Below are 13,846 nucleotides of genomic sequence, written 5' to 3'. Positions count from 1 at the left end.
GAACAATTTCCGGATACAGGAAAGCATAGCAATCGGCCGATACGAATTGTGATCGGAGGCTGGTTTTCCTGGTTTTTGAATGGATATCACTTTCACTTGTCTCCAGTCATGTGGAACAATGTTGTCCTCAAGGAACTTATTGAATAAACTCAGCAAGCGCCTTTTGGCGGGGTCAGGCAGATTTTTCAACAAATTGAATTTTATTCTGTCTAATCCCGGGGCTTTATTGTTACATGACAAGAGCGCAAGTGAGAGCTCTACCATCGAAAACGGTGTTTCGTTTGTATTTGGTGTCGCGGCGCGGGTGATCTTCTGTTCCGGAACAGAGTCTGGACATACTTTTTTAGTGAAATCGAATATCCAGCGGTTAGAATATTCCTCGCTTTCATTCGTTGTGTTATGATTGCGCATTCGTCGGGCTGTGTTCCAAAGAGTGCTCATAGATGTTTCTTTTGTTAGGCCGTCTACGAACCGACGCCAGTAACCGCGTTTCTTAGCTCTAATCAAGTTCTTAATTTTAACGTCTAACGCCGCGTAATTCCGGTAATTATCAGGTGTTCCATTTTTTCTGAATATTTTATACGCGGAGGCTCTCTCCGCGTTTAAATTTGTGCACTCTTTGTCCCACCACGGGTTGGGAGGACGGATGTTAGTTTTTGCGCCGGGTACACGTTTCGTCTGAGCTTGAGTCGCGGTGTCGAGAATCAAGCCAGCCAAAACGTGTACTCTTCCTCCGGAGGAAGTTGTTGTGTTCTTTCAAGTTTCTCAGATATCGCGGTCGCATAGCTATTCCAATCAATATTTCGTGTGAGGTCATAGGAAACATTGATTGTCTTCGATGGTTTTTAACCGCTGGTGATTGATATTACGATCGGTAGATGATCGCTACCGTGGGGATCAGGAATTACCTCCCACGTGCAATCCAACCGTAGCGATGTCGAGCAAAGTGATAAATCCAGCGCACTTGGTCTTGCTGGTGGTGCAGGAATCCGTGTCATTTCTCCCGTATTCAAGATTGTCATATTGAAGTTGTCGCAGATATCATGGATCATAGCTGATCTGTTATCGTCGTGAAGACAGCCCCAACCCGTACCGTGTGAGTTAAAGTCTCCTAAAACCAACGTCGGTGCGGGAAGGAGCTCAATGATATCACTGAGCCACCGATGCCCAACCGAGGCTCTTGGGGGAATATAGATTGAAGCAATGCAAAGATCCTTGCCTTTGATTGTAACATGACATGCGACAGTTTCAATACCTGATATCGAGGGGAGGTTAATTCGATAAAAAGAATAGCACTTTTTGATCCTCAAAAGTACTCCTCCGTAGGGATCATCTCGATCCAGGCGAATAATGTTAAAATCGTGGAAGTTTAAGGATATTTCAGAAGTTAGCCAAGTTTCGCACAATGCAAATGCGTCACATTTCAGATTATTTACTAAAAACTTAAAAGAATCTATTTTTGGAATGATACTTCTGCAATTCCACTGTAAAAAAGTGATTATATCCGTGACCTCGATGGATGATTTAGCCATCGAAGGATACAATCGCTGAGAGAAGGGACCAATTTGCAGTCAACTGCTTTAAATATGTTTTTACTGTTGGCATGAAAGCAATTAAAATGCTTTTAAGAGGGTCAGAAATATTAAAAGTTGTAAAAATCCAGTCCACAACATCAGAGAACTTGATAAGTCCAGCACCTAGTTGGTTCTCTGATAGATTTTCAGGGACGTTTGGGGATTTTGTTGTCCCGGGAAGTGGTGGGAATTCCATCTCGGAACTGAGTTTTCCGAGACCAGGAGCCTTTTGCTTCGGTGTTTTGTCCCGATTCCCGTTAGCTGTAACTTTTCGAAGCCCTTCGGAAGACACCTTCGAGCCCTTACTAGGTAGCTTATGAGAGGATTTATTCATTCTTTTCCTACAGCTATGAGGGACCGCCGATGATGGACCTTCCAAAGGGTCGTCAGAATCGCTCTCGTCAGTTGACAAGCAGGCATATGGGTTCGTTGTCAGTTTAGGAGGAGTGGCACTCTTGAGCATCTCGGCAAAGGAACGCTTGGAGTGTTCCTTCAGGGAACGCTTCATCCGATCTCCTCGCAGCTTATACGCAGGACATGCCATTAGGTCATGCGGACCCTCCTTGCAGTAGAGACACTTTTCAGCATCCTTACCGCAAGAGCCATCCGCATGAGCCTCCCCACAGTTAGCACACCGGGGCTTATTGCAGCAATGAGAAGCTGTATGCCCCAATTGTTTGCAATTGGTACAATTCATTACTCGAGGTACAAAACGACGAACAGGCAGACGAACCCGGTCCAAGAGGATGTAGTTGGGCAAAGCAGAGCCGGCGAAGGTCACACGATAAGAGTCAGATTGGGGATAAGACTTTGTTCCATCCCCGGCGATCGATACTGAATGCAATCGCTTGCAGTCCAGTATCTTGACGTTCTTAAGTGAGGGGTCCTTAAAACAGCCCTCTCCGTACTTAAGAACGTCCTCGCAAGTCAAACTCGAATCGGTGACCACACCGTCGATTTCTACTTCGCGAGCTGGCACGTAGACGCGGTACTCCCGCGTAAAATGATCATTTTGAACGAGCTCATTAGCCTGCTTTGAGCTGGTGAACAGAACCCTGAGCTTATCTGGTCGTATTTTATCAATACTTTTTATAGTATTGTATCGCGAGGACAGATCCCGCGATATTTTCAAAACATTCAATTTTTTTTCTTTAGCCTTGGTCCGGAAATAAACCAAGTAAGGCCCGGCCGAGAGTGCAAGCCCATCGGGATAACTCTTTATGCGAGACTTATTGCTGCCAACAGAAGTCTCCATCTGATCATCGAGAACGGAGGGGTCGGGAGTCAAATTTGACATGTCGCGGAGCTACCTCCGCGCAGAAATAAATGATTGGGGGGGGGGGGTTATGAACGGTCGAATGAAGAAGAAAAAAAATATACAAAATAATAGTACTTAACTTTTAATCCAACGGGGGCCACCAAGGCCAAGCCCTCGTCGATCGGCGTATCGCCGCTTCGAGGATGTGCAAAAAACCTCCGAGAGGAAAAAGCACACTCACTTATAATCCGCACAGTATAATCACAATGGCCACTGAAATCTGGCCTTGATCGATCAAACAATCACCGGCTAACGGTACTGTTTCGATCGTCCGCTCACAACAATGCACTGCTTCAGTGTATAATGTACAAAAAACCTCTCACAGAAAAAAGCACTATTGTCTATTACACAATAGCGATATAATCTAGTTTTGATCGTCCGGTCACGTTATCACACACGGCACTGGTTTTTTTCGCAGTAAACACAAAGCACGTCCGTTCGCTCGGAAGGTTGAAACGGCAATGAAAAAGATCAGTTGATAAGTGATCTTTGAATCACATCGATCAAAATCAATACTGATCTTTCGTCACACAAAATCGGTAGTGATTTTGAGCTACTATTATCACTCATTCTTGTAAGATCACTGGACGATTTGATCAGCATTGAGGATTGTGGATCAGACATGGGTGCCGATTGAATTACGTCTAAAATCGTTGATCCCGCCGATGAGGGATGTGAAAATAAGTGACAACAGTAATCCTACATAAATTTTTAACTAAGGATAACGCGTGTCAATGAGACTTTTAAAATCGTGGAAAATGGCCAATTTTGTATGTTTAGGAAGTTTAGTGATGGGTGATAAGGAATATTAAAGGAGCATGTACATCAATGATTTTTGTCAATTTATATGCATGAGGGTGCTCAAATTGTCGCAGTAATAAACGAAAAATAGTAAAAATTCTCTTATTTCGGTAATAATCCACCTACTATAGTAATTGACCAGAATATTTCTTAAATTAATTCTAATTGAGCTTAAAAATAAATTGAATTCAACAATATAAAATTGCAATGAATATACAATTGTTTTCATAGAAGGCTGAAGAGTTTTTCACAGTATCCACAGTATTTGATACTTCATATATTTTATGAAGTGATTTGGCTTCTTTAGAAATCGTAATTCCACCGCAACATTGAAAACGGATTCCATTTCAACAGTTCTTATCACCAGCAATGCAAAATTAGTGAAAAAATATACCACACCAAATAGTGATTATGGCAACAAAATTCTTTGTTTTACTTCCAGTTGATTGATGCTGATGATGATGTTCATGCACTATTTATCAATCCAATTAAATACTATTTGACATGAATTTGATTTATAGAAGTAACTGGAGCGCAGCATTTGGCGCAGCGTTTGAATGATGCATTTGAATTGACGTCACAAAGTCCTGCACTCCTATTACTTCTGTGTATGGTATTCAAGCTTAATATGGTAATATTAATCAGCTGCATAGCACGCTTTGTGATTGGACATGTTTTTCTTGTCATTATAATTATTATTCATTCATTAATATTATTAGCTGTTTTTATTGATGATACCTATTACTCCACCATGACGGTATTGCTGAATAAATTGAAGCATGGAATTTCAATGCGACCGACGAAATAAACTCACCTAACGAGCCCAAAATTATTGATATCTGATAATAAATATCCGAGAAAATTGAGCGGTAATCAGTTTTGACGTTTACGTCACTTATACCATTATACCACCGGAACCGTAAGTTCGAAAAAAAACGCAAATTTCCATCCAATGACACATGCACAAGTCTGATTATTCAACCAATCATATACTCCAATTCAATCTTCGTTTGCCCATGCTATTAGGTCACCGATGCTGTCAAGCTTTAGCTATTTTAATCCGGAGCTTCACTCTGGTCATCACGAACACAAATGACAGGAGTTGATATTGACTATGCATGGAGTAGCCCAAATACCTACCAGCTGCAAGCGAAATTTTAACGACCTATCAACAACGTCTGACGATGTCGTTTGCCCTACGATGCCATCATTCTAGTAAATGCACTTACCGAGCGAACCCGCATCCATATCCTGCGGTCTGTTGGTTCCCATGAATTGTAGCTAGACAAACTCTTCGAATTGCTGCTATTCCAGGGACGAGCATATCGAAAAATAAATTAACAATTATGCAAAAGTAGTTTGCTAATCTACTCTGCTAGAGTTCAGTTCTCATCATCGTCATTGCTCATCACGCCATCGCCGGATTATGGTTTGCTCCGAGTTGAGCTGACAACGAAAGGGTCGATTTCGGCGATGAGCATCTCGATGATCTATCCCTCTGCAGTAAGTTAACTCTTTACTCAACTTTTTTTTTCTAACTCGAACCAGAGCAAACTTCGGGTGTTGATAGAAGTGGTACGCAGCATAAGCAAAGTAAATTTAATTTAAATATTTGAATATTCATTCACCTCACTGACTGCTCTCCTTTTTTTCCTAACCGGATAAGTTCAGTCATGATTGAAGTGGATACATGCAGGAATTTACATCATTTTCTCAAACTCCTTCTGTGTCAGAGCAAGTTTGTCGTTCTTGTTTTTTGTCCTAAGGAATACGCGCCAAATGATGCAGAACGGTTGGACTTTTTGAAGAGTTTTTTTTTATTTTGTTCTGCTTCACACTTTAGAAACCCGTGGTGAGACATCTTCTAATGGCCAGATTTACTTGGCATGTGAAAGAAAGTTTTCGAGGACTCAAATAGGGTTATTCGCATTGTAAGGCATAGTAGGCAAATATTCGGTGTATATTGGAAAATTACAATCCTGCTTTCTACTAACTTTCGGTAGTTGAACTAAAGAAATGCTTGCATAGGCTTTGTAACTGAATTTTCTCTCGGCAATAGAGGTTTACCTTAGTGCACGGATTAGACCGTAGATCCTCTCCCGTTAGTCGCAGCTCGATGTGTCGGTAGAGCTATGAGGTTAGGGCGGGTCTGCAACCAAAGTAAGGGAGAGAAACCGGTGAATCTACGTTCACCCAACAAACGCACGGCGTGGTGCACCCAAACACACTTCACGCCTAGGGTGAAGACGCTGATTTGGGTTATGACAGGTATCAGACTCACCTCCTCCGACTGCTCTCGTCGGTACAGGACTCGTCGTGATGGATACTGCTTTTAGCACGTGGTTGAGGGCCGACACTTTTGCGAAAATATGCGCTATTTTCGCCTCACTAATACTTCTTAGTAACTGGTACGAACTTCGCGATCAACGGGCGGTCTACGACCGTCCTCCGTTGCTATTAAAACACTTCCGGAAAACTAAATGAATAAAGAAAGGACTTTAGACGCGGAATGCGTTTTCTCGATGTTCACTCTCTCACAGTTCACTCTAGAAGATCCGAAGATTCCCAATTGCGGCTTGTATCTACCTGAACCGTATCGCGCGCGATCGATCTGTCAACTGACAGCGGTTGACGTTTATGTCATCGTATAATCTGATACTCAAACCACTAACGGCAGCTGATGATGGGATAGGGATGTATAAGATCGATTGGGATTAGCGGTTGGATGGGAATAGGATCGTGAGTTTACGGTTTTGGCTTGTCCTCGCCTGGCAGTCACCTCCTCGTTGAATTCACCGATAGGAGATTCAAGTGCCTGAATGCACCAGACAGCACCGAGAGTTGAGCTAATGATAAACTCATCGATCTACTCACTCAGAACAGCTACAGATGCCGTCGGCCGGGGGAAAGAAAATTTGAAACGGCTTCTAAGATGTCTTTTAAAATTTTCTGTTATACTAGTACGTTTGTGCCACGAAATTTATTTAGGCTTGGCTACTCGAGAACGAGAAACTGAGAACACCTTTCATTAGTAGGTTTTTTTCCTGCACTTTGTTTGTTATTGTTATTATTGTTATTATTTTTTTGTTTGTTTGCAAATTAGACTTGATGTTTATTGGAATCCATTAATCTATAAATATCTCCTGTCGTTTTGAAATGATATTACTCGGGGTCATAAGGCGTCATCGTCTGTGACTCAGCGCTGTTTGAAGGATATTATCCTGGTACTGACCATCATTATCAAATTTGACTCCGGTCTCCTGCGAGGTAAATCATTTCTTCCTTCCCTATATATAATATTTTCTGTTGTTTCCCGCTAAACTTGCAAAACGTTTCAATTCGTTTGAATATCGGTGCTTACACTATTTCCAAAATTATTTACTGTCAATTATTCGTGTTCGTACCCTAGTGAAACGCAATCTCAAAATGCGCTCCGTCTTTACTGTATCTAACTCGTTTTTACCTAGTGGCGAATCCCTCGGTTGGTTTCGGGTGCGGAAATGAATAAAAATTATTGCGTTTTTCCTTTCTTCGCTCTAACGTCGGACAAAGGAGACGTGTTGCACGCGGTTGGAAAGGAAAATTATCAGGTAAGTAAAGAAATGCTTTGTTATTTTTACGGGGATTTGTTTCTAAGTTACCGGTATGGATAAGATATGTGTTGATTATAACTGTACTGAATCGCATTACTCAACGGCTAGAGTAATCACTTTTTGCCATCATCGGATGTAAAGTGATTTACCTAGTGCTCTAGTCACAGTAGACATCTCCAAGATGTTAGTGTGACCCTCAGTGATTCTAGATCCGATTCCTGAGATTCCGTTTGCATGCATTTTCCTATTAAGTGTAAAAAATTTCGAAGCTTGTGGATCTTTATGCTAAAGACCTTGAGACCGCTCGGCATATAATCGCTAAATTTTTCATCACTGGTATTTTTTTTTTTAGAGAACGTATAATATGAAAAATATTGGTATTTATTTGCTGTGTGGGTATGAAACTGTATATCTGTATAGAATTATTTTCCACGCTCGTGCTGTTATAAATTTCTAGCAGCACTGCAGTTAAACTTACGGTTTTTTTTCCCGAAATCGTTATTTTCGTTGCTGTTCAATCCTGTTCACTCGTTTCAACTTTTAATAATTTCGTATTAATTGCTTAATCTAAAGGGCGGCCTCCGTTCCTGCATCTTGGCTGGTCGAAGGATGGAAGATATTATTACTGGAAAGGAAGTTGTCGCCGAGGCTTCCTCTTAGTGTCCTTTCCTATCGTCTGGAACCATAGCTGTTTGACTGTATCGCTTCACACTTTTGTTCGGTGACCGTAATATGGTGTTTTTGGGCCCCGTAGTGGAAGATATGCTTTTCATGTAAAGGAGTCTGCGACGGTGACTCGCTCTTAGTGCTTCTATTGAAGAAAGCCATAGCCGACTGTGTAGAGGTAAGTTGTTTACCGATTAATATACTTGGCATTGACCAAACCAAGGTCTTTTCCTTGCATGTCTTTAAGGATGTAATTATGTTGGCCTTCTTTCCGAACTACGATCGCTTTGATTTTTCTTTTCGCAAATTTTGCGTTAAATTTCTTTAATTTATCTGATAGAACAAAATTTTTTGTGAAAACTATTTCTCCCGGAGTAAAATCGTAAATTCGTGTTGATGAGCGTAAATTGTAATACTTTGCTTGGTGTTCAAACGCTTTCTGTAAATTCCTTTTAACTATCTCCAAAATTTTTGGCATTCTGCTAATATTCTCTATAATTTTGTTTTCAGGGTCCCGCTGAACGATATGCGTCTTCCTATTTGCGTTATCGACGGTGTCTCTGATGGTATGCTGTTTTCCGTTCATGATCATTTCGGTACCGAAGTTTAGGAAGTATGGGCTGTATTTAGTTGAGTCGTTTATGGCCGATCGAATTGCACAACCAATCTCTGGTAGTAGCTCATCCCACCTCGTGTGGTCCTCACCTAGGTATGCTCTGATGGTCTGTCCGATGACTCTGTTATACCGTTCGGCCATGTTTGCCTGAGCATGGTATTTTGGCGTTCGAAAGGACTCGACTCCATATTCTTCAAGGAGATTTTTATATTCGTGACTCAGAAACTGAGTTCCGTTATCTGAAACTATGCGTCGAGGTGTACCATAGACGAGGAAGATTTCGTTCTTTAGAGTCTTCACCATACGGGAAGCCTCTGCTTGTCGAAATGGAAAAATCAAACAAAATTTCGTCAGGATATCGACCGCTACAAAAATAACGGTATTTCCGGATCGGGTTCGAGGATACGGGCCACTGAAATCCGCTGCGATTATTTCCCATTTCCTGGTGGCTGTTATTTGGTTAACCATAGGGGCAACTGTTTTCCGATTGAGGTCCTTACTGGTTTTGCACACTTCGCAGTTTGAAATGTAATGCTTGATATCTTTATCCATACGCTGCCAATAATAAAAAGTTTTTATTCTTGCAGTGGTTTTCGGCACTCCGAGGTGGCCTGAAATAGGGAGATCGTGGTGTTCTTTCATCACATCCTGGATGTTTTCCTGTGGTACAACAATTCTCCACTGTTCAGACGAGTCTTGGAATTCGTCTTTGATCTTACAGAGTTTAAGGAGTTTGCCGTCCAGAACTTTGAACTTGGGGTACGTTGATGGCTCTTCAGTCACCTTTTGGATCATTTCTTTATACCAAGAGTCACCGGTGTCTAATGTGCATGTCTGGAGAGATTCCACAACAGCCCTGGATAAAGCATCAGGAACAACGTGCAGTTTTCCTTTCCGATGTTGTAGCTCAAAGTTGTGCTCAGATAAACGCATTGCCCACCGAGCCAATTTTCCGTTGGAATGTTTGAAGTTTAAGAGCCACAGTAAAGAAGCATGATCGGTGACAACTTTGAATCGACTACCTTCAATATACGGACGAAATTTATCGATTGATAATATCACAGCCAAGCATTCTCTTTCAGTTGAAGAATATTTCCGTTCGGTTGTAGATAGCTTTTTACTATAGTAAGCAATTGTTGTTAAGTTATCTCCTTCACCTTGGAGTAGCACGCTTCCAACTGCTCGGTCAGAGGCATCGCAATGGATACTGAATTGTTTAGTGTAGTCTGGAATTCCTAAGATCGGAGGAGTAATTAAAAACACTTTCAACTGTTCAAATGCCGAGTTTGCTTCTGGTGTCCAGCAAAACTTTTTCAACTTCAGGATGTCGTTGATGGGAGCGGTATATTCTGAAAAGTTGCTGATGAATCTTGCGTACCATGATACCATACCAATGAAACGGCGAACTTCTGTGTGAGATTTTGGAACCGGGTATTCAAGAACGCATTTAGTTTTCTCCGGATCGGCCGAAAGGCCTTTGTCGCTGACTATGTAACCGAGAAACTGAATCGATTTTTTACAGAATACGGATTTTTGGAGACTGATAGAGAAGTTTGCTCTACGTAAACGTTTGGCGACTTCTATCAAGATTTTGATATGTCGCTCGAAATTGTCTGTAGCGATGACAATGTCATCGAGGTAAACAAATACTTCCGGTTCGAGGTCTGGTCCCAGGATCCGGTCCATCACTCTCACTAAAGTTTGAGCGCTATTATTGAGACCAAACGGCATAACGCGGAATTGGAATTGACCTCTCCCGGCAATAGAGAAAGCCGTTTTTGGCCTTGACGTAGGATTTAAATTAATCTGCCAGAATGCATCGCGGAGATCGATCGTGCTTAGGAATTTCGTGGATGTAAATCTACCGAGGATGCGGCCAATGTGATTTAGAGGGTATGCATCTGGGATCGTTACGCTGTTTAGCTTCCGGCTATCGAGGCAAAGTCGTACTCTATCTTCGTCCTTCTTAACGGCGACAACTGGAGAATTCCACGGTGAGTGGCATGGTTCAACCACTTTTAACTTCAGCATTCTATCCAGCTCGGTGTCCACTTTCCTTTGTACGTAGGGGGAAATTGGATGGTGCCTTTGTTTAATTGGTTTGGCCTCACCTGTGTCGATTGTGTGTTGATCCACATTCGTTTGTTCTAGTGTGTTGCTGTCGGCGACCTTAAATAGTTTGATGGCGTTGAAGAGACTTTTTTTCTGAAAGTCGTCTAGGTCGTGCTCAGTAGAGTTTACTTTTTCATCGATTTCTACATTACAAACTGTTAGTTCAGGCATTAGGTTAAATCTTTTTACGAAATCGACGCCAAGTATAAGTGCTTTTGGGATTGTGGGTACTATTAGGATTGGTAAAATGTGGGTTTCTTTTTTGAATGTTACTTGAACTAGTGTGTAACCAAGAATTTTATGAGATGTGTTGTCTGCTGTGCGGACGTTTCGCTGAAGAGGAAAAATTTTTGCTGATGGATCGAGTATTTGTTTGTAATCCTTTCCTAGCAGCGTACAAGATGCTCCTGAGTCAATTAGCCCGGACGTCTTCTTGTTTCCAAGGATGACGTCAGCGAAAAATCTTGGATCGTTTTTGAGGTCGATGACTTCTGTTATAATTTGATCATAATAAGTGTGAAATTGACTTTGTGGGATTTCGGACCAAATCTGCAAGCAGTAACATGTTTGATTCAGGGTGTTATTTTGTAGAGTCGGGTATGTTCGGGAACAGGATTCGGGTTGACTCTTCACCGCGAATCCCGACTCTAGTTTCCCAGAGGTGTACGGCATTTACGGCATTCTGATGTTCTTACATCAGGGCAACCACACCTTGTGCAGAATTCCTTCGCTCGTTTCTCCGGACAGTTTTTGAAGAAATGACTATCGCTCCCACAATTGAAACACTCCCTTTTTTTCATGCGAACTCTCTTCCTTTCGTTATCGATTTCCGTTGTAGTATGCTTGGAAGAGGTTGCAACTATTTCTACAGCTTCATCCTCATCCGTGCATGGTTCTTCTGGAGCGATTACTTCAATTTCCTCTACTCGTTTTTTTTCGAACAGTATTTTGTTACGGTACTGAAATGAAGGTTCAGCGTATGGGATCGGGAACATTTTATTATGTCTTTTTACTAATGCTTCAGTGGTATCAATTTCCCTACATTTGTTTTTCAAATTTTCGATGCTTGTTATTGTTTCGAATGTCAGTTGTGATAAATAGGAGGGTCTCATATTACGTCTAATTAGATGAAGTTTTTCGCATTCTTGATATGGTGATGCTCGTTGTGCAAAAAGGAATTGCATTGATGCAATATATACACTGAAAGGCTCGTCTGGCCCCTGCAACCGATTCTCAATTTGGGATCTCAGGCGGAAATCATAGTCTGCCGGTAGAAAATCCTTTTTTAGTTGGTTCTTTATTTCTGTCCATCGGTGTGAAGGGTCTATTTCTGCAAGTTGTCTATAGAGGCCACTGTACCAGTGTAATGCTGTGCCTTCAAAAAGATGAACGGCCGATTGTGCCAATTCTGCTGCAGAAAGCTGGTCCCCTTCCGCGTACATCTCGACTCTAGCGATAAACTCGTTGACACTGGGGTGGCGTTTTTCTCCTGAAAACTTTTGCAGGTCCCATTTAGCTACTGGAGAAATTCTTCGGTGGCCATCGGTTCTAGTTGTTTGTTGTTGTGTATTTTGTGCGTTGTTAGATGATGGTGAGGGCAGTTGTGGGATGCGCAGACTTGACATTAAAGTCAGCATTTGATGCTGCATTTCCATCATTTGTACATTGAATCTTTGTTGCTGTTCTACAAAACGCTGTATGGTAACTGACGTTTCGTTGTTTTTCTGCAGTGTCTGCTCGAGAAGTGAAGCCTCGTCTCGCTTTTTCCGGGGAATAGTACCGGTACGTGTTCCTTCCAGGTTATCAGCCTTCCTGGTAGCACCTGCTTCGTCAGAGTAATCTGAAAGTTGTAATGGGGGGTTTTGTGTCGTTTGCGTTTTTTCTCTGAGCCTTGTAGCAAAATCGTCAAGGTCGTTACACTTCTGCATCAAAATATTTTTCTCCGCGGTTTGATTTTCGTCTATATCACGGACGCGTTCTAAACGATTGAGGATATGAATAAGACGAGAATCGATAGTTATTAGATCATTAATATTAGACTGAGAAGAGGGTTTTTGTAAAGAACTTTCAATTGCTGATAGTTTTTGGCGACAAATTTCAATTTCAAACGATGGATCGCGTTTCGACGTCTTCGGAATTTCTCGCGTGCACGCGTTTTCTTGTTTTATTAGTTCTCGAAGGGCTCTTTTCTTACCAGTAGGCTGTACGAGTTTTCTAATTTCGAACTCGTATTCTAGTTCGTCTTCCAGGAGTTTTAATGGATCCATTATAACTTCAGGTAGGGGTTTCGTTCTTACAGAAGAGAAAACTATTATACGGGCAGTTAAAGGATTACCAGGAATAATTAAGTATATAAAAACTTTTCAGTTTAATCTTTGATGGTTTAATTTTATTTAATAATGATTTTTTTTTTTTTTTTTAGGTTGCTACATTTGAAATATGCTCTCAACTCTCGTTCATCAGTCCCATTGATCTGAGATTCATGCGATAATAATCTAATGCTTTATACGGAACCGAACAAATTCTCTGCACCGGACATCTAGCACGAACCAGCTCCAACCTCACAGGCCCACGGACACTACGAACTGCTGGAATCAATTGTGCAATTGTGGCTCAGACTTGAGAAAACCCATGTTGGGCGCCACTGTAACTGAATTTTCTCTCGGCAATAGAGGTTTACCTTAGTGCACGGATTAGACCGTAGATCCTCTCCCGTTAGTCGCAGCTCGATGTGTCGGTAGAGCTATGAGGTTAGGGCGGGTCTGCAACCAAAGTAAGGGAGAGAAACCGGTGAATCTACGTTCACCCAACAAACGCACGGCGTGGTGCACCCAAACACTCTTCACGCCTAGGGTGAAGACGCTGATTTGGGTTATGACAGGTATCAGACTCACCTCCTCCGACTGCTCTCGTCGGTACAGGACTCGTCGTGATGGATACTGCTTTTAGCACGTGGTTGAGGGCCGACACTTTTGCGAAAATATGCGCTATTTTCGCCTCACTAATACTTCTTAGTAACTGGTACGAACTTCGCGATCAACGGGCGGTCTACGACCGTCCTCCGTTGCTATTAAAACACTTCCGGAAAACTAAATGAATAAAGAAAGGACTTTAGACGCGGAATGCGTTTTCTCGATGTTCACTCTCTCACAGTTCACTCTAGAAG

This window comes from Malaya genurostris, chromosome 3, assembly GCF_030247185.1.
Source record: "Malaya genurostris strain Urasoe2022 chromosome 3, Malgen_1.1, whole genome shotgun sequence".
Taxonomy (NCBI): domain Eukaryota; kingdom Metazoa; phylum Arthropoda; class Insecta; order Diptera; family Culicidae; genus Malaya; species Malaya genurostris.
This window is presented reverse-complemented; position numbering follows the sequence as displayed.